This window comes from Ambystoma mexicanum, chromosome 6p (assembly GCF_040938575.1).
Source record: "Ambystoma mexicanum isolate Mex_15411 chromosome 6p, UKY_AmexF1_1, whole genome shotgun sequence".
NCBI lineage: Eukaryota > Metazoa > Chordata > Amphibia > Caudata > Ambystomatidae > Ambystoma > Ambystoma mexicanum.
The window spans coordinates 1,262,212,707-1,262,237,113 of NC_090935.1; positions in this window are offsets into that span (position 1 = coordinate 1,262,212,707).

Genomic DNA, 24,407 nt, shown 5'->3' on the forward strand with positions numbered 1-24,407 from the left:
CAGCTGGGTGAGGGTAGCCTGCTGGTCCTCCATCCGCTGCATGCGGGCGTTCAGTTCGGCCATGGATGGGGTGGGCGACCTCATGGGACTCCCCAGTGATGTGGGGCTGAACCCCAGCTCATGGAAGGAGCCCAGGTCTTCAAATGTGGGCATCTCCCCCTGTGGGCCCGTTTCCGAGTGCTCTTGCGGGGCACTGTTATCACTGCAGGCCGCCCCCTCTGCAGTGCTGCTGCCTTCGGTGTTGTGTTGGGTGGCCATGATAGGTCCCCGTGGCACCTGTCCAGACTCAGGCAGTGTGGAGACGGTGGGGACGTCGGTGGTGGTGGTGGGCGGCACATCTGTAGTGGCTGGTAATGTGGCCAGAGGTGCAGAACTGCCGGCAGCATCCTCCTGTGTGGTGGCGGTAGCTTGTGTACTTGCCGGTGCAGATTGGCTGGCCTGTTGTGCAGTATCACTGTCACTTGAAACGGCTGGGGGGACACAAAGGGCATGCAATTAGTGTTGTTGTGGTGGCAGATGGGTGCATCACATGCGTCATTAAGATTGTACATTCAATAGTGTTAGTCACATGCATCTGATTGCTGGTGTATGCATTCTGTGATATTGGTTGCCATGCGGATCATGATGGGTCCTTTGGCCCACACATGCACTGCCTGGGGGGAGTTGTCAATGGTCCTTTGGCCCACACATGCACTGCCTGGGGGAGGGGGGATTGTTAATGGGTCCTTTGGCCCAGTACTCACAACTGCATATTTACATGTGGCATTCATGTTTGGGCACTTACCGGCATCTGCAGGTGGGCTCACTCCTGCCTCAGCCTCCCCGATCCCATGGATCCTCTCTAGGTGGAGGTCGCTGCTGCTACGCTCCTCCCATGCTTGCAGCCTCAGTGGGGAAGGGGGTCCTCCGCCAGTCCCACTTCTGCATTGGCGGTGCGTGTAAATGAGGTTGCGTACCCTCAGCCTCAGGTCCTCCCACCGCTTGTGGCAGTCCTTCACACTCCTCACTGCCACGCCCACAGCGGTGCACTTGCGTGCACAGCACAGCGGTGCACAGCTTCGGCCCACACCTCCATCCTCCACTGCTGTGTGGCACGCCGTTGGTCGGCGCTGAACAGCATTTCCGCATTGTCCACAATGTGCTCCACCAAGACGGTTAGCTCTGCCTCGCTGAAGTGCTGTTTGCGCTGCCGCTGAGCAGGAATTCTGGCAGACATGCTGGTGGTCCCTTTTGGCTTCTCAGAGTTAGGATTGTGCTGGCTCTGGATGGCAATGGATTATGCTTTTATATGATGGCCGCCTCTCTGTTTCCTGTTTTGGCGATCATGGTATTTCCGGCTCCGTGTCCGTGGCGGCGGAGGCGGAAACGGGTTTTGCGCCACTTGTGGCTGCGTTATTTCCATTTCCGTGGGGTTTTCCGTGACGGCGGTAACAACGTTTCCGTGTCCGTGTGGTGCGCGCGACCGACATCGTGTAATCGGACGGTTTTTCCGCAACCTTGCGGACACGGAAACGTTTTTACCGCTGTCGCGGATTTTGCACGGTCCCGGACTGGCAGGTTGTTATGAGGCCCATAATGTATCCAGTAGAGTTCACGCTGTGATAGCAGTTTTTGTAAGTCCCCTCCTCTCGGGAGTGGGTGTATGACTTCGAGTATCACCATTCTCATTTGTGCCACTGTATGCTGATGGTCTCTGAAATGTCTGTATACAGGAGATTTGGTATTCTTAGTACGGGTATTTCACTTGTGCTCAGTCCAATGTTCTTTGGCTTTCCTGGTTGATTTCCCTACGTAATATTTTCCGCAGGGACAACGTAGAGCATAAATAACATTTTTTGAATCACAGGTAGCAAAGTGTTTTAGTAGAATTTACTTCCCAGTGTTACCATGTCGGATGTGGTCTCCTTTTATTATATTAGAACAATGTTGGCAATTCAAGCACGGATAGGTGCCCCTTTTAGGTTTGGACAAGAACGTTTGGTTATTTATTTTCCGTTTTTCAGCTCTAATCAGTTTGTCACGAAAGTTCTTCCCCCTCTTATACGCCAGCATCGTTGGTTCAGGGAAAAGTCGATTCAGTTGTGGGTCCGTTTTGATTATGTCCCAATTTTTGTGGATTATTCGTTTGACCTGAAAACTCTGACTAGAGTACTTTAGTGAGTGTATCAAACTCTTTCTACATCTAGGTAGACCACAATTTCCATATTGTGCAGCATTAGTAACCTCTAAAATTAGCTATCTTAGGCATATTATATTGACATGCGGACATGTGTTTGTTAAAAAAATGTGATAATATGGATTGAATAGTTAAAATACACCATATCTGGGTTGTTGAATGGTTGAAATATCCCTTTTTTGAAAAATGTGCCACATTTATGTCTCAATATGCATTATCATTTACTTGTTTATCTTAACATGAAGTTCCACCAAATGAATATCACACTAATGTCTAAATTGTAAGATTGTTTATTTTAGAAAAATACGTTTTTCTTGCTCACTGTTTTTTTGCTCACTGTGTTACTAACTGACAAAGGACGGTCTGACCTACCCACCACATGACTCACTCTTTTACCTACCTAGCCAAAAACTCCCGTGATGGTTAATTCTTATTTCCATCACTCTACTATATATATCTTCATGTCTACATTTACTTTGCATTAATTGCAATTCAAAGTTCCTTTTTGCTCAGGCATTCATGCCGTCGTTCTCGCGCATGCGCAACTTCTTTTGTTTACATACGAGTCTGACGCCGGCTGTACCGTGTCGTCAGACCCATGACGCACACCAATTACTTACTGCTTCGTTAGAACGCATGCGCGGCTGTCCATCGGCTACCATGCATGCCCGATCGTACGTCATCATCCCAGACAGTATTTAAGAGCAGCATCATGAACGAACCCCATCCGCTTGCTCGGGATGAGGTTCGCCATGATCTACCCGTTGAAGTACTGACACATTCCAAAGTAAGTGCTCTCTTGGTCTATGGACACTGTGTCCCCTGCACCCTTCCTATACCTACTTACTCTCTCTTATCATCTTTTTCTATGTAGAACTATTGACTAGCACGTACCGCCTGGATTCGTCTGACTCAGTCAACGGACCTCTCCCTGGAACTTATACAGATTTCTATGTAAGTGTGGATTTAACACTGTTATCTTTCTCGATCGACACTTAGAGTGTATTGCTTACTTTTTCATATTTTACATATTATTTATACAGTGCGGACGCATACGCCTCCTCTATTAAACACTTGCCATCTTCTGGACATCGTGCATGCTTCAACTATGCTTATCCCATAGTTGGTAAGTTGCATGTTACACCTATTTATTTATATATCTAAAACTGCACAGTTTATTCTTGACTCATCTCTGAGACAATTAGATAGCTGACTTCACGTTCAGTTGAGAAATGATACTTCTTCTTTCTTCATAATACTTTTTGAATGACTATTGATCTGACTGGACTAATGCTTTTCACTCAGAATAAACAGGGTTATTAGGTAGTATCCCAGCCCCCTTTTTTCAGGTATTCTAAATTAGACTTATGATTGAATATTTCTTTTGAATTGTTGTTTTTGAAATATTTTTTAGAATTTGTTTTTTTAATGTTTTCATCAATAATTTAATTACATGGTTAATAAGATATTAAGTTATTTCTTTCTCTATCTTTTTCTAGAAATTGATTGTGAAATATGATTTTTGCCCCTGAAGAAGAGTTTTTACTCGAAACGCGTCGGGCTCAGAGATATTGTACAATAAATTGTTGTTTGTTGTCTATATAAGTTTGGTGAACTTAATATTTCTCTGATAGCTCCATCTATTCAACTGTCAATTGATTGGAAAAAATGTTAGGAAATTTAGCAATACACAATACTAGAAAATGATTGATCTGCTCCGAAGATACCAGATAGGACGGTTTTAGGAATTTTAGGAACAACCACTTCTTTCTCCTATTTCTTCCAACCTAGTTGCCAAGGTTGAGCTTTGTACCCCGGCACCTCAAATTATTCTTAATTTTACTAAAATCACTTCAAAAATACTTTAACATTTCCCTTTTCAAACTACTGGTGTGCCTTGTGTTCTTGCCCTTGTCCTTACTGTGTGTTGGGACATGTCAGGTAAACCGCTCTGGTGTTAGTCCGTTGTCTGTCACAGTGTAAGAAAGTGTTACGAGTCTGAAAGGGGACGGGGTAGAGCTGCTAAATATCCTATGGGGTAGGATGGGGAAAAGGTGTTAAAGAGAGCGGGGTACCGCGTCTCACCTGTCAGTGTCCCACTTCCACTCCCTGAAGACCCCTCTCCCAGGTGATCCTCCCGCACTGGTCCACCCCCAGGAACTGGATCCGATAGCAATGGCCATGTCATGGCCACCTGGATGACAGATCACTGGGAACTAGTAAGTGAGATACCTTCAGGAAGAAGTGTTCACGGGAAAGCTGGGAACATTTGTTGTGCATCTTTTGGAAAGCTTGCAAAGTGAAGGGAAATTTAGACAAGTCACCTGGCGAAGTGGTGTCTGTGCATTCTTTTGTGTTATTTTTGCACAGTTAAGGAAATCACATAAGCAGGAGATGAGCTCCTAAATTGTCAAGTAGAAAAAGAAGGCATCCAGGGGAAAGGAGCTAGTCCCTCGTCACTAGAATATTACATTGTGGAAAAGGAACATTTATTTTGTTTTTGACAACCCCAGACATTGGGAACTTTCTATTGGTAAGAACTGTCATCATAACTTTAGTTGTCAATATAGCATCCTTGCACATTAGATTTAAGTTACTAATGTTTGGGTCAGAAGCAGGGTTTTTGGACACGACAGTGACTGTTTATTTGATATCCTGACTTTTTCCTTAGATTTCTTTGAGGCAAGGAAACCCTTCTTTGCTTTAGGGAAGGAGGGGTCATTATACATGGAAAATACATTGCTACAGGTTACAGATAGTGTAGTAGATTTACAGTTGCACGCAGTATAATGAGAACAGTGAGAACTCAGTAACGGTGAGGGCCGGTTCATACGAACAACAGAGTTTTGATTGCTTTGCGGAAGGCTAGGTAGGACTCTATTCCTCTGAGGTGGGGTGGTAGGGAATTCCATTGGGTAGCAGCAATGAAAGAGAAGCTGGAGGCTCCAGCACAAGCCCTTAATATCTTGGGCACTGCGATTCAGTCTGGTGGGTCTAGCTTGGTGTTTGTGATTCTGTTATAGGTACAGGGGGGGGCTGTTTCGTGGATACATGTGTGTGTGAGGGACAGTGTTTTGAAGATGACCCTTTCTTTAATGGGGAGCCAGTGGGCTTGTTTCCTCACCGCTGTAATGTGATTCCTTTTGGGGATGCCGATGGCAGCCCGGAGGGCATTATTTTGGACATTCTGGAGTTTCTCGATATTGTTTGCAGAAATGCCTGCCAGGAGGGTGTTACAGTAGTGAAGTCGAAACCCGATTAGGGCTCTAGCTATGGTAAGGCAGTTTTGCTCAGAGAGGAAGGGTCTGGCTGCGTTGAGCAGCTTGGAATGGTAGGCTGCTGCGGACACTGTAGCATTTACCTGTCTGGTCATCGAGAGGTTAGAGTCCAGGTAGACTCCCAGGGTTTTGACTGCTTGGGAGACTGAGATTTGTGTGTTATCAATCATGAGTTTCCTTAGGGTTTCTGGGGATCCAATTAGAAGAAGTTCGGTTTTATCCCCTTTTATGCACAACCAGTTTTGGATTGTAGAGTAGATGTAAATGAGATTTTCGGTGTCAGACACAGTCGCCGGTTAGTGGGATGAGAACCTGACTGTCGCCAGCGTAGTTCGTGTAGGTAATGCCTAGTGAATCAAGGATGCTGAACAGTGGCCTCGTGAATATGTAGTACAAGGTGTGGGAAATGCACGAGCCCTGCGGAACTCCTTACTTGATGAAGCTCGTGTGGGCGCAGGCTTGGTGTGAGAAGACTTTCATAGCACTTTCTTGAAGGAATCAGGTGATCCAAGCTGTGGCCTTTGACACGAAGTTTGCAGCGGAAGAGATGATGGCAAAGGGTTTCGTGGTCAACGAGATCAAAGGTCGCTGACAGGTCTAGGAGGAGGAGAAGGGCTGGTTTGCCGGAGTCTCTGATGTCATCCATTTGATTCTTGAGGTCTACCAGTGCTGTTTCAGTTATGTGGCCTGGGCGCAAGCCTGACTGTTGGAGACCGAGAAGGTTATTAGCTTCAAAGAATTTTTGTACTTACAGATAAACTGCTTTATCAAGGATGTTTAACAGAAAAGGGACAATGGTGATGGGTCTATAGTTCCCTGGATTGGTTGGGTCCAACAAGGGTTTCTTTAAGAGTGGGCCTACCCAGGCCTTCTCAAGGCAAGTTGGGACATACCCAGTGGAGAAGGAAGCGTTGATAAATGTTGTTAAGAAGGGGATAAGGGTAGAGGCGGACTCTGTTTGTTGAGCATGGCGGATTGCATGCTGTTGCACACACCAGGCTTCGTCCATGGTGAAGGTTTGTGGGGGAGGTGGGTGATTCTAGCTCCCTAAAGATGGCGATCTCTTTGGTGTCAGATTTGGCATTGGCTATCCTTGTGTTGAAGGAGGTGGCTTTAGCCCTGATGATAGCTGATTTGTATTGTTTAGCAATTTTGTGGAATGCTAGTTTAGTGGAGTCGCTAGTGTTGGCTTTCCAAGAGGAGAGAGCTGCCCTTTTTCTCGTGTGTAACTCCAGAAGCTCCGGGGAAAACCAGGCATTGATGTGCTTGGTGCGCTTGGCTTTCCTTGAGGTGAGCGGGGTGATGGCGCCTACTGCTTGGGCAATGATGGTGTTGAATGTTAGAGCCAGTGTTTCAGGGTCCTTAGCAAATGGGGGGCTGAGGGCAGGCACTGAGAGATAGGGTAGGAGCCTCTCTTTAGTGAGCTGGCGGTAACTCCGAGTGAGGGCAGGAGTAAGGGGAGTCTCTTGATGGGGTGTGGTCTTCGTAGTGCTCAGATCAAAAAGGATGGCATGGTGGTCGGACCAGGGAAAGGGTGAGTTAGAGATGACTTTGGGAGGGCAGTTGTGGTGTGCAATCGAGGGTGCGACCTTTGATGTGGGTAAGATTAGTGATAGCTTGTTTGAACCCTAGAGTGGCTAATGCTTTATCAAGGGAATTCACTGAGGAGTCATTGGGATCATTCAGGCCAAGATTGAGGTCTCCTAGGAGGATGGCCTTAGTGAATTTATTTAGGTTGTCGGAGAGGATATGCGTGAAGACCTCTTGGAAGTCTGACGGGCCCTGGGAGACAGTAGACAATGTGAAGGGTGATGGTGCAGTTTGGGAAGGGGTTCACCTTAGGAAGTAGGTAGTCGCTATTGTTTCCGATTTCACTGTGTACCTTTCTTATCGGCATGCTTTCTCTAGCTATGAGTGCAACCGCACCCCCTTTCAGGTGGGGGTAGTCTTGTCTGAGTATTGTGTAACCAGGAGGGATTGCTAGGGCTAGTGCTGGGCCAGATGCTTCATGGGGCCAGGTTTCGCCGATTATAAGGAGGTCCAGATTGTGGCTGGTGGTTAGGTTGTGTTTGTCCAGGGCATGGGCTGGAAGCGACCGGGCATTGATGAGGGTGCAGCTATGTGATGGGGTTAGAGCTTTGCCTGGTTTAGTGGGGTGTGGACTAGGGCCAGTGGAGGAAGAGCCCATGGTGGGGGATTTGGAAGTTTTGTTACTAGATGTCTTGTGGTGGATGGGTACCTCAGTTCTATACTTCCTGGAAGGTGCAGGAAGGACTGGAGGTCTTGTGGTGTCAGGGATGGTACTGAGCGCAGTCAGTGAGAGACCTGTATGCTTCGTGGAAGGAGCATGATGAGTAGGGGTCATTCTAGTGTTATTGTGAATTACCAGTATAGGCAGTGCAGCAGAAAATGTTGCCTCTTTGCTTGAGGGTGTCGTGGTCATTTGCAGGCGCAGGCAGTGCAGTGCAGAAATCAACATTGGGTAGTGGCACAGAAGAATACATTTCGGTGTCGTGGTCACTTACAGGCGCAGGCAGTGCAGTGCAGAAATCAACATTGGGTAGTGGCACAGAAGAATACATTTCAGTGTCGTGGTCACTTACAGGCGCAGGCAGTGCAGAAATCAACATTGGGTAGTGGCACAGAAGAATACATTTCAGTGTCGTGGTCATTTACAGGAGCAGGCGGTGCAGTGCACAAATCACATAGGGTAGTGGCACAGAAGAATACATTTCAGTGTCGTGGTCATTTACAGGAGCAGGCGGTGCAGTGCACAAATCAACATAGGGTAGTGGCACAGACGAATACATTTCAGTGTCGTGGTCATTTACAGGAGCAGGCGGTGCAGTGCACAAATCAACATAGGGTAGTGGCACAGAAGAATACATTTCAGTGCCGTGGTCATTTACAGGAGCAGGCGGTGCAGTGCACAAATCAACATAGGGTAGTGGCACAGAAGAATACATTTCAGTGTCGTCGTCATTTACAGGAGCAGGCGGTGCAGTGCACAAATCAACATAGGGTAGTGGCACAGAAGAATACATTTCAGTGTCGTGGTCACTTACAGGCGCAGGCGGTGCAGTGCAGAAATCAACATTGGGTAGTGGCACAGAAGAATACATTTCAGTGTCGTGGTCACTTACAGGAGCAGGCGGTGCAGTGCAGAAATCAACATTGGGTAGTGGCACAGAAGAATACATTTCAGTGTCGTGGTCACTTACAGGAGCAGGCGGTGCAGTGCACAAATCAACATAGGGTAGTGGCACAGAAGAATACATTTCAGTGTCGTGGTCACTTACAGGAGCAGGCGGTGCAGTGCACAAATCAACATAGGGTAGTGGCACGGAAGAATACATTTCAGTGTCGTGGTCATTTACAGGAGCAGGCGGTGCAGTGCACAAATCAACATAGGGTAGTGGCACGGAAGAATACATTTCAGTGTCGTCATTTACAGGAGCAGGCGGTGCAGTGCACAAATCAACATAGGGTAGTGGCACGGAAGAATACATTTCAGTGTCGTGGTCATTTACAGGAGCAGGCGGTGCAGTGCACAAATCAACATAGGGTAGTGGCACGGAAGAATACATTTCAGTGTCGTGGTCATTTACAGGAGCAGGCGGTGCAGTGCACAAATCAACATAGGGCAGTGGCACGGAAGAATACATTTCAGTGTCGTGTTAATTTACAGGAGCAGGCGGTGCAGTGCACAAATCAACATAGGGCAGTGGCACGGAAGAATACATTTCAGTGTCGTGGTCATTTACAGGAGCAGGCAGTGCAGTGCACAAATCAACATAGGGCAGTGGCACGGAAGAATACATTTCAGTGTCGTGGTCATTTACAGGAGCAGGCAGTGCAGTGCACAAATCAACATAGGGCAGTGGCACGGAAGAATACATTTCAGTGTCGTGGTCATTTACAGGAGCAGGCAGTGCAGTGCAGAAATCAACATAGGGCAGTGGCACGGAAGAATACATTTCAGAGTCGTGGTCACTTACAGGAGCAGGCAGTGCAGTGCACAAATCAACATAGGGTAGGAGCAGGCAGTGCAGTGCACAAATCAACATAGGGTAGTGGCACAGAAGAATACATTTCCGTGGCGTGGTTATTAACAAGTGTGAGCAGTGCAGTACACGGATGGACGGGCTTCCTAGTGCGTACAGGTGATTCTGAGAGCATATAGGGAGGATTGGTTACGAAGGTAGGAGGAGCAACAGAGGATTCAGCAAAATTCACGTTAGGTGAGCCAAGATAAACATTGTATAACCATGGCATAGTATCGGCAGGGACGGGTGAGGGTCCAAGTGATTCTGCATGCAAGTTAACAGTGGGCATGCAAGTTAACAGTGTGATCGCGCGTAGGGGCATGATTGACGGAGGCATATTTACTTGGTGGCAGATGCATGAGGGAGGGTTGATAACCGACATTTTACTGGGTCAGTGTAGACGGTTTAGTTGGCATTTTGTGATCATCAGCCGAGGTGGGCTCAGGAGTAACAGCTGGCACGTGTATTTCGTGGGTACAGTGGGTACGTAATGAGTCAATGCGCATTTGGGTGATGTTTATAGTTCTCGGCTCGTGTACAACAGAGCTCGGAGTGTTAGTAGGGTTAGTTGCTGAAACAGAGGAGCAACCTGACCGTTAGCTGTGTGCTCATTTGTGGGACGTTTCATGTTAGGTGGTGCATTCTTCATGGCACTTGGCAGTGGACAGGATATGATCCTGGGTATGCTGGTTTGTTGCGTGCGAGCAGGATGCAAAGTTTTTCTTGCATCGACTTCTGGCCCAAGCTTTACTTTAGTGGGTCGGGAGAGAGATGCATGCAGTCGCGGGCATGCTACGTCATCGGGCTTTCTAGGACTACAGGGTAGGAGCACGTGGTGATGTGGCTCCAGGAGCTGTACGTGGGTAAAGGACGACGAGGGATAGTGAGCCTGGAGCATTAACGGGAGTTCCTGGCGTGGGTAGGCATGTGGATGGATGCCAGGGAGAGTGAGGAGGGTGCGCGCACGGAGACGTGCTAGCCTGGTGATGTGAAGGAGGGAATCAGACTTGGGGGGGCTAGATGTGGGTGCAGCTCCAACCTCATGTGAACGAGCAAGCGCGCTTATGCCTGCGCTTCCGGTGTTGTATGCTATCCTGCGGGCCATGATAGATTGTGGGAGGCAGTGTTCGGCAATCTTCGGAGTCACGCCCACTTGATGGCTACAGCCATACATGCAGCCCGAACTGAAAAGCTAATGTCATAGCCCGCCTACAGCCCGCCCTCCAACATCTCTATTCAGGGATTGGCCAGAGCTATCAGGTGGGCGTTGTTTCAGGGCCTTCACTCTGTCATGGGAAGCCGAATATCATACAGTATGGTATAATATACGGCTTCCCATGTTGTTTTTTTTTTAATACTGTGCAAAGTCTGGGAGCCTAGCATTCGCTCAGTTGTACATTTGCGCACATGTTATTATTTTAAATGGTATAATCATAAGAAAGGTTGTACTGTTACAGTAGATGGGGCACTTAAACATGTTTTATGGCATAATTAACCTTTCTATATTTTATTCCAACATCACACTACAGCCAAAATAAGAAAGGTTGTACTGTGACGGGCGCACATGTTATTATTTTAAATGGTATAATCATAAGAAAGGTTGTACTGTTACAGTAGATGGGGCACTTAAACATGTTTTATGGCATAATTAACCTTTCTATATTTTATTCCAACATCACACTACAGCCAAAATAAGAAAGGTTGTACTGTGACGGGCGCACATGTTATTATTTTAAATGGTATAATAATAAGAAAGTTTGTAGTGTTACAGTAGATGGGGCGCTTAAACATTTTTTATGGCATAATTAACCTTTCTATATTTGATTCCAACATCAAAGCACGAGGAATCACTGCAGGAGCCTCTCTGAAGGATAAAGGGGGAGGTTGGGCTCAGTCACACAACTCTGTCATAATGCAGGGGGATACACGGTAGGGTCTCCCTTCAGCATGTGTTATCATACATGCCAACATTCTGTGACCAAAAATCTGTAGGAATCTTAAAGTTTCAAAAATAGTCAGACGAGGAGGTAATGATAGGAATAGGGCGCGTCAGCAGCCCATTGTCATTGAATGAGCCCGCCGCCGCGGGTGCTTTCAATGACAATGAGGCGCCTGCCACGCCTTCTGCCATCACGCCAGCTCGGGGGAGCCCTTGAAAGACTCGCCGGAGTTGACGTTGTGGCGGGCTAATGGCGCCTTTGGCCAAAGACACCCGTGGTGGAGGGGTGCTTTTAGCCCACCGCCGCGGGTGCCTTTGACATTAACAGCCTGCATGCAGCACCTTCTCCCGCTACGCCAGCTCGGGGAAGTCCTTGAAAGACCCCCCGAGTTGGCGTGGTGGGGGGCTAATGGCGCCTTTTGACAAAGGCACCTGCGGCAGAGGGGCGCTTTTAGCCCACCGCCGTGGGTGCCTTTGACATTAACAGCCTGCATGCCATGCCTTCTCCCGCTACGCCAGCTCGGGGAAGTCCTTGAAAGACTCCCCCGAGCTGGCGTGGTAGGGGGCTAATAGCGCCTTTTGACAAAGGCACCTGCGGCAGAGGGGCGCTTTTAGCCCACCGCCGTGGGTGCCTTTGACATTAACAGCCTGCATGCCATGCCTTCTCCCGCTACGCCAGCTCGGGGAAGTCCTTGAAAGACTCCCCCGAGCTGGCGTGGTGGGGGGCTAATGGCGCCTTTGGCCAAAGACACCCGTGGTGGAGGGGTGCTTTTAGCCCACCGCCGTGGGTGCCTTTGACATTAACAGCCTGCATGCAGCGCCTTCTCCAGCTACGCCAGCTCGGGGAAGTCCTTGAAAGACTCCCCCGAGTTGGCGTGGTGGGGGGGCTAATGGCGCCTTTTGACAAAGGCACCTGCGGCAGAGGGGCGCTTTTAGCCCACCGCCGTGGGTGCCTTTGACATTAACAGCCTGCATGCCATGCCTTCTCCCGCTACGCCAGCTCGGGGAAGTCCTTGAAAGACTCCCCCGAGCTGGCGTGGTGGGGGGCTAATGGCGCCTTTTGCCAAAGGCACCCGCGGCGGAGGGGCGCTTTAGCCCATCGCCATGGGTGCCTTTGACATTAAAAGCCTGCATGCTGCACATTCTCCCGGTACGCCAGCTCGGGGAAGTCCTTGAAAGACTCCCCCGAGCTGGCGTGGTGGGGGGCTAATGGCGCCTCTGGCCAAAGGCACCCGCGGTGGAGGGGCGCTTTTAGCCCACCGCCGTGGGTGCCTTTGATATTAAAAGCCTGCATGCTGCGCCTTCTCCCGCTATGCCAGCTCGGGGAAGTCCTTAAAAGACTCCCCCGAGTTGGTGTGGTGGGGGGCTAATGGCGCCTTTTGCCAAAGGCACCCGCGGCGGAGGGGTGCTTTTAGCCCACCGCCGTGGGTGCCTTTGATATTAACAGCCTGCATGCCGTGCCTTCTCCCGCTATGCTAGCTCGGGGAAGTCCTTGAAAGAATCCCCCGAGTTGGCGTGGTGGGGGGCTAATGGCGCCTTTTGCCAAAGGCACCCGCGGCGGAGGGGCGCTTTTAGCCCACCGCCGTGGGTGCCTTTGACATTAACAGCCTGCATGCCATGCCTTCTCCCGCTACGCCAGCTCGGGGAAGTCTTTGAAAGACTCCCCCGAGTGGTGGGGGGCTAATGGCGCCTTTTGCCAAAGGCACCCACGGCGGAGGGGCTCTTTAGCCCACCGCCGTGGGTGCCTTTGACATTAAAAGCCTGCATGCCACGCATTCTCCCGGTACGCCAGCTCGGGGGAGCCCTTGAAAGACTCCCCCGAGCTGGCGTGGGCAAAAAAAAAAAATGTAAACAAAAAAAAATCGGTATTTGGTGTCAAAAAATCGGTAGGCGGTAGGACTGCTTAAAAAGCGGTATCCTACTGCCTAAATCGGTAGGGTTGGCAAGTATGTGTTATTGGGAAGGGAAGTCAACAGTATTTTACGTAATTGGTGTTAAGCTCCCTGTTAACCCGCGGCTTGGTAAACTGTGCACACTATTACACACTGCTGCAAGTGACTGGTATGGGCTACGCTATGTCATGGATACAACACCACTGGGTTAATGGGGCTCAAGCCCCCTACCTAAAGTTTGGGCTGTTCGTATGGGGATGAAATGCAGACTAGTGAGAGTCTTTGTAATTCCTTTCCTTTTTTCCTCAGCAGTGCTGTTCTTCGGCATGCATTCAGCCATCACACACTACAATGGGGCATTTCCAACCGAAAGATCCCCTTCCCTTTACAGCTACAACTATCAATTCTGTGTCTGCTTCCAAGACGGATCTATGTGATTACTGTGCCCCAATTACTATGACCCCCAAAATGTTGACTTTTTTATTTCAACCCCATTTTCACCTCATATATATGCTGGGAGAGACACCATCGGCCCCCCTACATGTATTATGGTAATTCGCATCCCCTGTCTCCCTGGGGTTAACTCGCAATGACACAAGTCGTCATCCTGTTTAACGTTTAATCTGGTCCCTACCCATGTATCGGCACCACCTACCTCCTCCCTTGACACCCCCATACCTTTTCATTGTTGGGGTGCATGATATCATGGCCTGAACGCAACTATGGTAATTCACAAAACCTGTAACACACATCCTGTTTTATGTTTACTCTGGTCCCAAATGATGTAGAGGCACCACCTAGCCCTTCCCTGGATACCTCCATACCCTTTGATTGTGGGGGTTTAAGATGTCATGACCTGAACACACCTATGGTAATTCGCATCCCCTACTTCCATGGGGTTAACTCACACTGACGCAAGTGGTCATCCTGCTGTATGTTTAATCTGGTCCCCACCAATGTAGAGGCACCATCTACCCCCTCCCGGAACACCCCCATACCTTTCGATTGTGGAGGGTGCAAGATATCATGGCCTGAACACACCTATGGTAGTTCGCATCGTTACCTCCCTGGGGTAAACTCACACTAGCGCATGTGGTCATCCTGTTTTATGTTTAATCTGGTCCCAATCAATGTAGATGCACCATCTCACCCCTCCCTGGAGACCCCCATGCCTTTTGATTGTGGGGGGTGCAAGATATCATGGCCTGAATGCACCTATGGTAATTTGCATCCCTTATTTCTCTTGGGGCTATTCACACTAGTGCAAGTGGTCATCCTGTTTTATGTTTACTCTGGTCCCAATCAATGTAGATGCACCATCTAACCCCTCCCTGGAGACCCCAATGCCTTTTGATTGTGGGGGGTGCAAGATATCATGGCCTGAATGCACCTATGGTAATTCGCATCCCCTACCTCCCTGGGGTTAACTCACACTAGTGCACGTGGTCATCGTGCTGTATGTTTAATCTGGTCCTAATCAATATAGAGGCATCCCCTAGCCCCTCCCTGGAGACCCCTATGCCTTTTGATTGTGGGGGGTGCAAGATATCATGGCCTGAATGCACCTATGGTAGTTTGCATCCCCTACCTCCTTGGGGTTAACTCACACTGACACAAGTGGTCATACTGTTTTATGTTTAATCTGGTTCCAACCAATGTAGATACACCATCTAACCCCTCCCTGGAGACCACCATGCCTTTTGATTGTGGGGGGTGCAAGATATCATGGCCTGAATGCACCTATGGTAATTTGCATCCCCTATTTCTCTTGGGGCTATTCACACTAGCGCAAGTGGTCATCCTGTTTTATGTTTAATCTGGTCCCAACAAATGTAGAGGCAGCATCTACCCCCTCCCTGGAGACCCCTATGCCTTTTGATTGTGGGGGGTGCAAGATATCATGGCCTGAATGCACCTATGGTAATTTGCATCCCCTATTTCTCTTGGGGTAATTCACACAAGCGCAAGTGGTCATCCTGTTTTATGTTTACTCTGGTCCTAACCAATATAGAGGCGTCCCCCTAGCCCCTCCTGGAACACCGCCATACCTTTTCACTGTGGGGGTGTAAGATATCATGGCCTGAATGCACCTATGGTAGTTCGCATCACCTACCTCCCTGGGGTTAACTCACACTAGCGCACGTGGTCATCCGGCTGTATGTTTAATCTGGTCCCAATCAATGTAGAGGCATCACCTAGCCCCTCCCTGGACACCCCCATGCCTTTTGATTGTGGGGGGTGCAAGATGTCATGGCCTAAACACACCTATGGTAGTTCGCATCCCCTACCTCCCTGGGGTAAACTCACACTAGCGCATGTGGTCATCCTGTTTTATGTTTAATCTGGTCCCAATCAATGTAGATGCACCATCTAGCCCCTCCCTGGAGACCCCCATGCCTTTTGATTGTGGGGGGGTGCAAGATATCATGGCCTGAATGGACCTATGGTAATTTGCATCCCCTATTTCTCTTGGGGCTATTCACACTAGTGCAAGTGGTCATCCTGTTTTATGTTTACTCTGGTCCCAATCAATGTAGATGCACCATCTAACCCCTTCCTGGAGACCCCCATGCCTTTTGATTGTGGGGGGTGCAAGATATCATGGCCTGAATCCACCTATGGTAATTTGCATCCCCTATTTCTCTTGGGGTAATTCACACAAGCGCAAGTGGTCATCCTGTTTTATGTTTTCTCTGGTCCTAACCAATATAGAGGCGTCCCCCTAGCCCCTCCTGGAACACCGCCAGACCTTTTCACTGTGGGGGGTGCAAGATATCATGGCCTGAATGCACCTATGGTAGTTCGCATCCCCTACCTCCCTGGGGTTAACTCACAGTAGCACACGTGGTCATCCGGCTGTATGTGTAATCTGGTCCCAATCAATGTAGAGGCATCACCTAGCCCCTCCCTGGACACCCCCATAACTTTTGATTGTGGGGGTGCAAGATGTCATGGCCTGAACACACCTATGGTAATTTGCATCCCCTACCTCCCTGGGGTTAACTCACACTAGCGCATGTGGTCATCCTGTTTTATGTTTAATCTGGTCCCAATTAATGTAGTTGCACCATCTAACCCCTCCCTGGAGACCCCCATGCCTTTTGATTGTGGGGGGTGCAAGATATCATGGCCTGAATGCACCTATGGTAATTTGCATCCCCTATTTCTCTTATGGCTATTCACACTAGCGCAAGTGGTCATCCTGTTTTATGTTTACTCTGGTCCTAACCAATATAGAGGCGTCCCCCTAGCCCCTCCCGGAACACCCCCATACCTTTTCACTGTGGGGGGTGCAAGATATCATGGCCTGAATGCACCTATGGTAATTTGCATCCCCTATTTCTCTTGGGGCTATTGACACTAGTGCAAGGGGTCATCCTGGTTTGTTTACTCTGGTCCTAACCAATGTAGAGGCGTCCCCTTACCCCTCCCGGAACACCCCCATACCTTTCGATTGTGGGGGGTACAAGATATCATGGCCTGAATGCACCTATGGTAATTTGCATCCCCTATTTCTCTTGGGGCTATTGACACTAGTGCAAGTGGTCATCCTGGTTTATGTTTACTCTGGTCCTAACCAATGTAGAGGTGTCCCCTTACCCCTCCCGGAACACCCCCATACCTTTCGATTGTGGGGGGTGCAAGATATCATGGCCTGAATGCACCTATGGTAGTTTGCATCCCCACCTGCCTGGGGTTAACTCACACTGACGCAAGTGGTCATCCTGTTTTATGTTTAATCTGGTCCCAACCAATGTAGATGCACCATCTAACCCCTCCCTGGAGACCATCATGCCTTTTGATTGTGGGGGGTGCAAGATATCATGGCCTGAATGCACCTATGGTAATTCGCATCCCCTACCTCCCTGGGGTTAACTCAGACTAGTGCACGTGGTAATCCTGCTGTATGTTTAATCTGGTCCTAACCAATATAGAGGCGTCCCCTTACCCCTCCCGGAACACCCCCATACCTTTCGATTGTGGGGGGTGCAAGATATCATGGCCTGAATGCACCTATGGTAGTTTGCATCCCCTACCTCCCTGGGGTTAACTCACACTGACGCAAGTGGTCATCCTGTTTTATGTTTAATCTGGTCCCAACCAATGTAGATGCACCATCTAACCCCTCCTTGGAGACCACCATGCCTTTTGATTGTGGTGGGTGCAAGATACCATGGCCTGAACGCACCCCTATGGTAATTTGCATCCCCTACCTCCCTGGGGTTAACTCACACTAGTGCAAGTGGTCATCCTGTTTTATGTTTAATCTGGTCCCAACCAATGTAGATGCACCATCTAACCCCTCCCTGGACACCCCCATACCTTTTGATTGTGGGGGGTGCAAGATGTCATGGCCTGAATGCACCTATGGTAATTCGCATCCCCTACCTCCCTGGGGTTAACTCACACTAGCGCACGTGGTCATCCTGTTTTATGTTTAATCTGGTCCCAATCAATGTAGATGCACCATCTAACCCCTCCCTGGACACCCCCATGCCTTTTGATTGTGGGGGGTGCAAGATATCATGGCCTGAATGCACCTATGGTAATTTGCATCCCCTATTTCTCTTGGGGTAATTCACACTAGCGCAAGTGGTCATCATGTTTTATGTTTACTCTGGTCCTAACCAATGTAGACGCATCACCTAGCCCCTCCCTGGACACCCCCATACCTTTTTTTTATTGTGGGTGGTGCAAGATGTCATGGCCTGAACACACCTATGGTAATTCACATCCCCTACCTCCTTGGGGTAAACTCACACTAGCGCACGTGGTCATCCTGTTTTATGTTTAATCTGGTCCCAATCAATGTAGATGCACCATCTAACCCCTCCCTGGACACCCCCATACCTTTTGATTGTGGGGGGTGCAAGATATCATGGCCTGAATGCACCTATGGTAGTTTGCATCCCCTACCTCCCTGGGGTTAACTCACACTGACGCAAGTGGTCATCCTGTTTTATGTTTAATCTGGTCCCAACCAATGTAGATGCACCATCTAACCCCTCCCTGGAGACCACCATGCCTTTTGATTGTGGTGGGTGCAAGATATCATGGCCTGAACGCACCCCTATGGTAATTTGCATCCCCTACCTCCCTGGGGTTAACTCACACTAGCGCACGTAGTCATCCTGTTTTATGTTTAATCTGGTCCCAATCAATGTAGATGCACCATCTAACCCCTCCCTGGACACCCCCATACCTTTTGATTGTGGGGGGTGCAAGATATCATGGCCTGAACAGACCTATGGTAATTCACATCCCCTACCTCCCTGGGGTAAACTCACACTGACACAAGTGGTCATCCTGTTTTATGTTTAATCTGTTCCCAATCAATGTAGATGCACAATCTAACCCCTCCCTGGACGCCCGGATACCTTTTGATAGTGGGGGTGCAAGATATCATGGCCCAAACACACCTATTTCAAATTTAATTCTATCCGCCGCTCCCCACAGGAAACCCTGTGATCTTCCGGCTAATGGCGGACGATGCCCGTTCGTCCGAAACTCTGGAGACAAACTCGTTTGGATCTTTTTCAACCATCCGCACCGCTACACGTGAGCATATGGCTCTTTAGTAACGTGCATGCAATGGATGGGGTTGCAGAATAATTCTGAGTCCAAATAATGGAACCAACTCGGGAAGATGGCAAAGGTACTGTTTTATTAACAATTAACCAAAACAGGGAGGTTACAACGGACATCAATGGACGTTCGCTCAGGCTCTTGACGATTTTCTCATAAAAACATCCTTATATGCAAAGAACACGTCAGACGTGATGTCATACTGCATGGCAAATAATAGGAAACCTATCAAAGGCTGTGAGAGGTTTAAGGGGAACAACTAAGTATACATTGCATAGGGACTAGGATTGGGATTTGCTGCCCACTGTCAGGTGGAAAACGTATGCCTACCTCTTAAAACTTGTAGAGTATACAGTTTATCATTGGTCTTCAAACTATAAGGCCCTTCACTATATGACCCTCTACAATTGGTTCGCACGCTCGTGCCATGTCTGGAACATTTGGTTCACTTAGCAGCACGTAAACTCAAACCCAGGTGCCAGGAGGTGGACTGGACATTACCTCCCCACCCAATTAGCCCAGCATCTCTCATCAACCATGGCTTCTGCCATGAAGATTCTTTTAGAAATTGGCCTTGCAAAGTATCCTTGTCTGTGGGAATATATGGGAGTGCAGGCTCTCACTATCGTTGTTCTAGGACTCCAAGCTGAACTCTATTTCCATCCTAGGCTCACATGACAGGAGACCATGAATTGGCCCATTTTGCAGCAGCCAACATGACCTCTGACCCTTTCAGTACAAATCACACAAAGGGAACTGATGTATGTGTTATTATTGTGTTACAATGCAATAATACTATTATGTCCGTGGCACTAAATCATAGATGTGTACTGCAAATCATTTAAAATTCCAATCCAAAGCATATGTGATTGTGCACTTCTAACAGGCATGGGACCTGGGTAATTGGCGTGCAGGCCAATGGTGATATGTGGGTGGGAGCATATCTATTCTCTGTCTTTGCATCAGGTGGTGTGGGTTTTCTTGACTGTGTTTGTGCTTCTTTTTGTCACTTTGGTTGGGTGCATTCTGGTACATGTAGTGATTTTCGTATTGGTGTACGGAATGGATGTTGTTACGCATGCACTGGATCATTTTCTTCAATTGAGACACACCTGTCAAGCCCCTGCACTCACGCATGCTATTACTGTGTTGCACCTTGATTTCCCCCTCTACACTTGCACGTTCAATGCACTCACTAGCAATAGTAGGTTTGTCTCCCCTTACCTTTTTTTATCATTACTTGTTGTACTATTGTAGCAATTATTGAGCCTTGCTCTAATTCATGGTCTACCTTCCCCTTTACCCACCCTGTCTGCCCTCTGTGTGCTTTCAGGGTATTTTGCTAATTGCATGAGCGCAGAATATTTGAACAACAAATATAATGCATACACTGCGCATAGCCACTGCTGATCGGTGTTATACATGCCCATAATTCAACAGTGCACATGCCCTTGTAGTTACATTCACACAGCATCCAGTTACACAGTCCACTGTGACGTGCCATGTACCCAGGCAGCGTGGAGTTGCGCAGCACCGTGGAGTTGTGGGTTGAACCAGGACATCTGGCACAGCAGTGGGTGATGAGGTGGCAGGCATCACACACCATCTGCATGTTCAGTGAGTGATAGTTTTCTGTTCCGGTAGACTGCCTCCACAGCATGCCTGGCCACCAGCTCCACATGTGTTCCGTCCAATACACCTATGATATAATATGGGATTTATAACGCGCCTATACACTAGTGTTTCAAGGCGCGATGAGGCAAGGGAGGGGAAACAAAGGGAAGACAAAGACAATGGTCTTACTAGGCCAGGTGACATTGAGATCGCGCAAGTGCAGGGGATGGGGGAAAGGGAAAAGTGCGGGGGAGGAGGTGGCTGTGCAATACAATAGTAAAAAATAAATTAAATTTTAAAAAAAGGTAAAAGTGCAGCCATCTTGTGGCAAGTGCAGGGGTAAGTGCAGACATCAAGTGTCAAGAGCTTGAAGGGGACTGTAGGGATACAGAAACAGCCACCCAAGTGCAGCTGTTGCCTGGGAGGCAGTGCAGGTGTGCAACTGGCGGGGGAGGGGACCTGGGCCCAAGATCAGAGGGTAGCCAGGTGACCAATGCAGTTTCAGTCAGGAGTTCAGCAGGGGAAAGGGGGAGAAAAGAATCAAAGAGGAAGGTCTTGAGGTCCTTCCGGAACCGGAGATCGTTCTCCTCAAGTTTCAGGGAGGCTGTTCCAGAGGGAGGCCCCAGCCGAAGAAAGAGATTTACCACAAACACGTTGCTTGGAGAAGCGACTGACCCTGAGGGAGTTCGAGGCGGATGAGCGAAGAGCTCGACAAGGAAGATATTTAGGAAGAGAGAGTTGAAGGTATTGAGGCCCCAAGCCTCAGAAGGCCTTGTGGACAATGCAGAGGGTTTTCAACTTAATCCTCGCAGCCACTGGGAGCCATTGCAGATATTTCAGTCCTGGAGATACGATCCCTGGGCTTGAGGCCAAAGACAAGTCTTGCAGTCCTGTTCTGGATGAGTTGCAGAGGGCGCAGAGTAAAAGCAGGCAGATTAAGAAAGAGGCAGTAGTGCAGCCTAGAGAGAACCAGAGCTCTAGAGACAGTGAACTTCTGGAGGAAGGAGAGGAAAGGAAGAATACCTCTGAGGAGGTGCAGCTGGTAGTGTGACTTCTTAGAGATGTCAGAGATGTCAGGAGAGAAGGAGAGTGGGGAGTCGAAGATGACCCTGAGGTTTTTAGCCTCACAGGTGGGAGCAGAAAGAGGGCCAAGAGAGGCTGGCCAGAGAGCGACAGTAAAGGAGGGAGCAGGTGTGCCAATGAGGAGAATCTCCGTCTTACTGGCATTAAGGCAGATGTCGTTGGCGACGCACCACTCCTGGATAGCGGACAGTCAGTCAGAGATGAGAAAGGGAGAAGACGTGGCAGAAGGGAGCCTGAAATGAGTGTCAGAAGGCAATTCTAGTGGCATTGACCTGGTCAGCAGTCCTGGGTAGGATGATGTGGTCTCCAACCTGAAACAGGACATGAGAAAAACAGGGTTGCAATATCCCATGCAGTTCACTCACAGTGTGTTGGTATGTGCCTGTGGCTATGAAGTGTAGCACAGACACTACCTTGAGCAAGTGGGGGGTATGGCTGTACGGATATGGATCAGGCTGACCAAGTCGTCATGGATCAGGTTCGCTATGGAAGTGATGTGTCCTTGTCTAGCCGGTTCAGGGTGTGGATCTGGCTTTGGCTCAGGTTGAAAGGTGTGGCCCTTATGCATGGAATTGGTGGCTGCTTCAGCTTCCTGCAGCATATTTCATTCCCTTCACAGGGCGTGATTCCAAGGAGCGCAGACCATCAGTTGCCACCAACAGATTGTGGTTGCTGCAGTCCAGAGGTAGGTGCACAAAACACAAGAATTCCCAACAAGTAAATCTGGAGAAAAGCGCTTGGGTTCTACTAGGGACTCTGTTTTTGTTAAAAACTCCTTCTCCGTTTGGCACAGGCTTGAAAAGTCTGCGTGCGGAATTTCATTTGGAGCTCCCTGGTCTTGGTTAACTAATAAGCCCAATTTATGCGGTTCTTGCAGGTTCTCAATGTTCTCAAAAGCAAAGAAAGTAGTTATCTTTGCATACAACGCTGTCACAGTTCCTGCGATTGGTATCCTGGGCCCTTATGCATCCTCGGGGCCCTGATCTCCCACAGCAATCTGCCAAGCTCCTGTCTCTCCACAGCACTTGCATCTGCACACGAGGTTCACACTCCTGCGGCCCCAGTCCGTGTAGCACTCAACATGCCTAGCACTTCATTGGTGGCTCACCCATGAGCTCGGACTCCCCAGCACTTAAATACCTTTTCCCTCTTCCTTGCTGCACTTGCACATTCTGAATACTCACAGGGCATAGTAGGTTTGTTCTTTCTACCTCCCCCCTGCTCTTAAATACTGTGTTTTTTTATTGTATTTCCCACCCTTGCTCCCTCCCTGCCCTGTGGGCGCTTTGAAACAGTATTTTCTTACTGTATAAACACCTAACAGTCAAAAAATAAATAAATACGTCACTGTCACAGTGACAGTTAATGAGGCAAGTCTCTTAGCACGGGTAAGACAAGCCTGTTTGGCTGCCATGGCGTTACTCAGCAATTTTGCAGTCGGTACTGTAAGGGGTGTGGAAAACTTGGTCTTCCCCCCATTCCCGGGGAATTTTCTTTACAGGTGGCCAGAGAAGGGCCATCACTGTTGAATCCCGACCCAGGGGGTGGACGAGCGAGGGAGGATCACCTGGGTGGAGGGTCCTTTGGGATTGGGGAGGGATTCCCTGAGGGCGAGACATGGTGCACCCTTTTTTCCAATGGCCCCCTAACCGACATTCCCTGCTAATACATGACCGCAGACTTTTCCCTTTGACAAAACTCCCCGCTCTGCTAGAACACAGCAAAAACCAACTGAGGCACTTTTTAATTTCTATCCATGTCCAATTAAGAAGGACAGGCAAGGTCAGGCACTGAATACAGAACAAGCACACCTGAGAACTGTTAGCATACCACAGGTGTATAAAAGGAGTGAGCCAAAGAAACAGAATGAGTGAGCTGGGGCCTGAGCTACAGGAGTCTGAGTACAAGAGCACAGGCGAACTGGGATGCCCAGAGAACCCGAGACCTGCTGAGAGTGAACTGAGGGCCGATATGCTGGGAGCCTATGGTGTAAAAGGGCTAACTAAAGCGTGGCGAGGGAGCCGGATCTTCAAGGAGCCAGGAGGGGGTTGAGTGCAACACTGTTCTCCAGAGTGAAGTCTGTGATGGGTGTTCGTTTTCTTGGGCCAGCTAGGCCGTCTGGGCCTGAGGAATACTGGGTGTTGTCAAAAGGCTCTGATACCCCAATACAGCAACCTGTTGTGAACTAAAAAAAAGTCTTGTGAATTAATGAGAAGTAGCAGACTTCCTGAGGAGAGGTGACACAGAGGAATTGTTGCCTAAATTAACTTTGAACTTGTGCGACCAGAACTGTTTTAACTTTGGAAAAGGAACTTTATGCAGTGCTTTTGAAAGCCAAGGGGCGCATGCTGAATCCCAAGTGGCTCAAGACCTGGGGAAGGGAGCTTTGGACCAGCTCCACTACTATCCTGACCTTTACTTTGAAGCACCCTTTTTATTTAGTCCAATCCGATGCACATTATTGTATTAAAGAGTGTGAGGGCAAGCATAGGTTTAACACAGACACTTTTTGTTTTGACTAACTTGACTGACTTTGGACTTATATTTTAGTTGATGGTCGAGACTACTCCCATTATAGACGTAGGGCTAGTAAGCAGTCTCCAAACCCCTTTCTTTACAAAATAAATGTTTTCATAAACTTGAATCTTTGTGTCTGTGTCTCTCTCATGATACCATGCCTGTCTCACAGAGGTCAGAAATGAAAACCAGGCACAACGTTTCTTTTTTAAAACAATTTTAATAAATGTTTCCAAACAAAATCACATACAGACTTTATTAATAGCTTCCGATGAT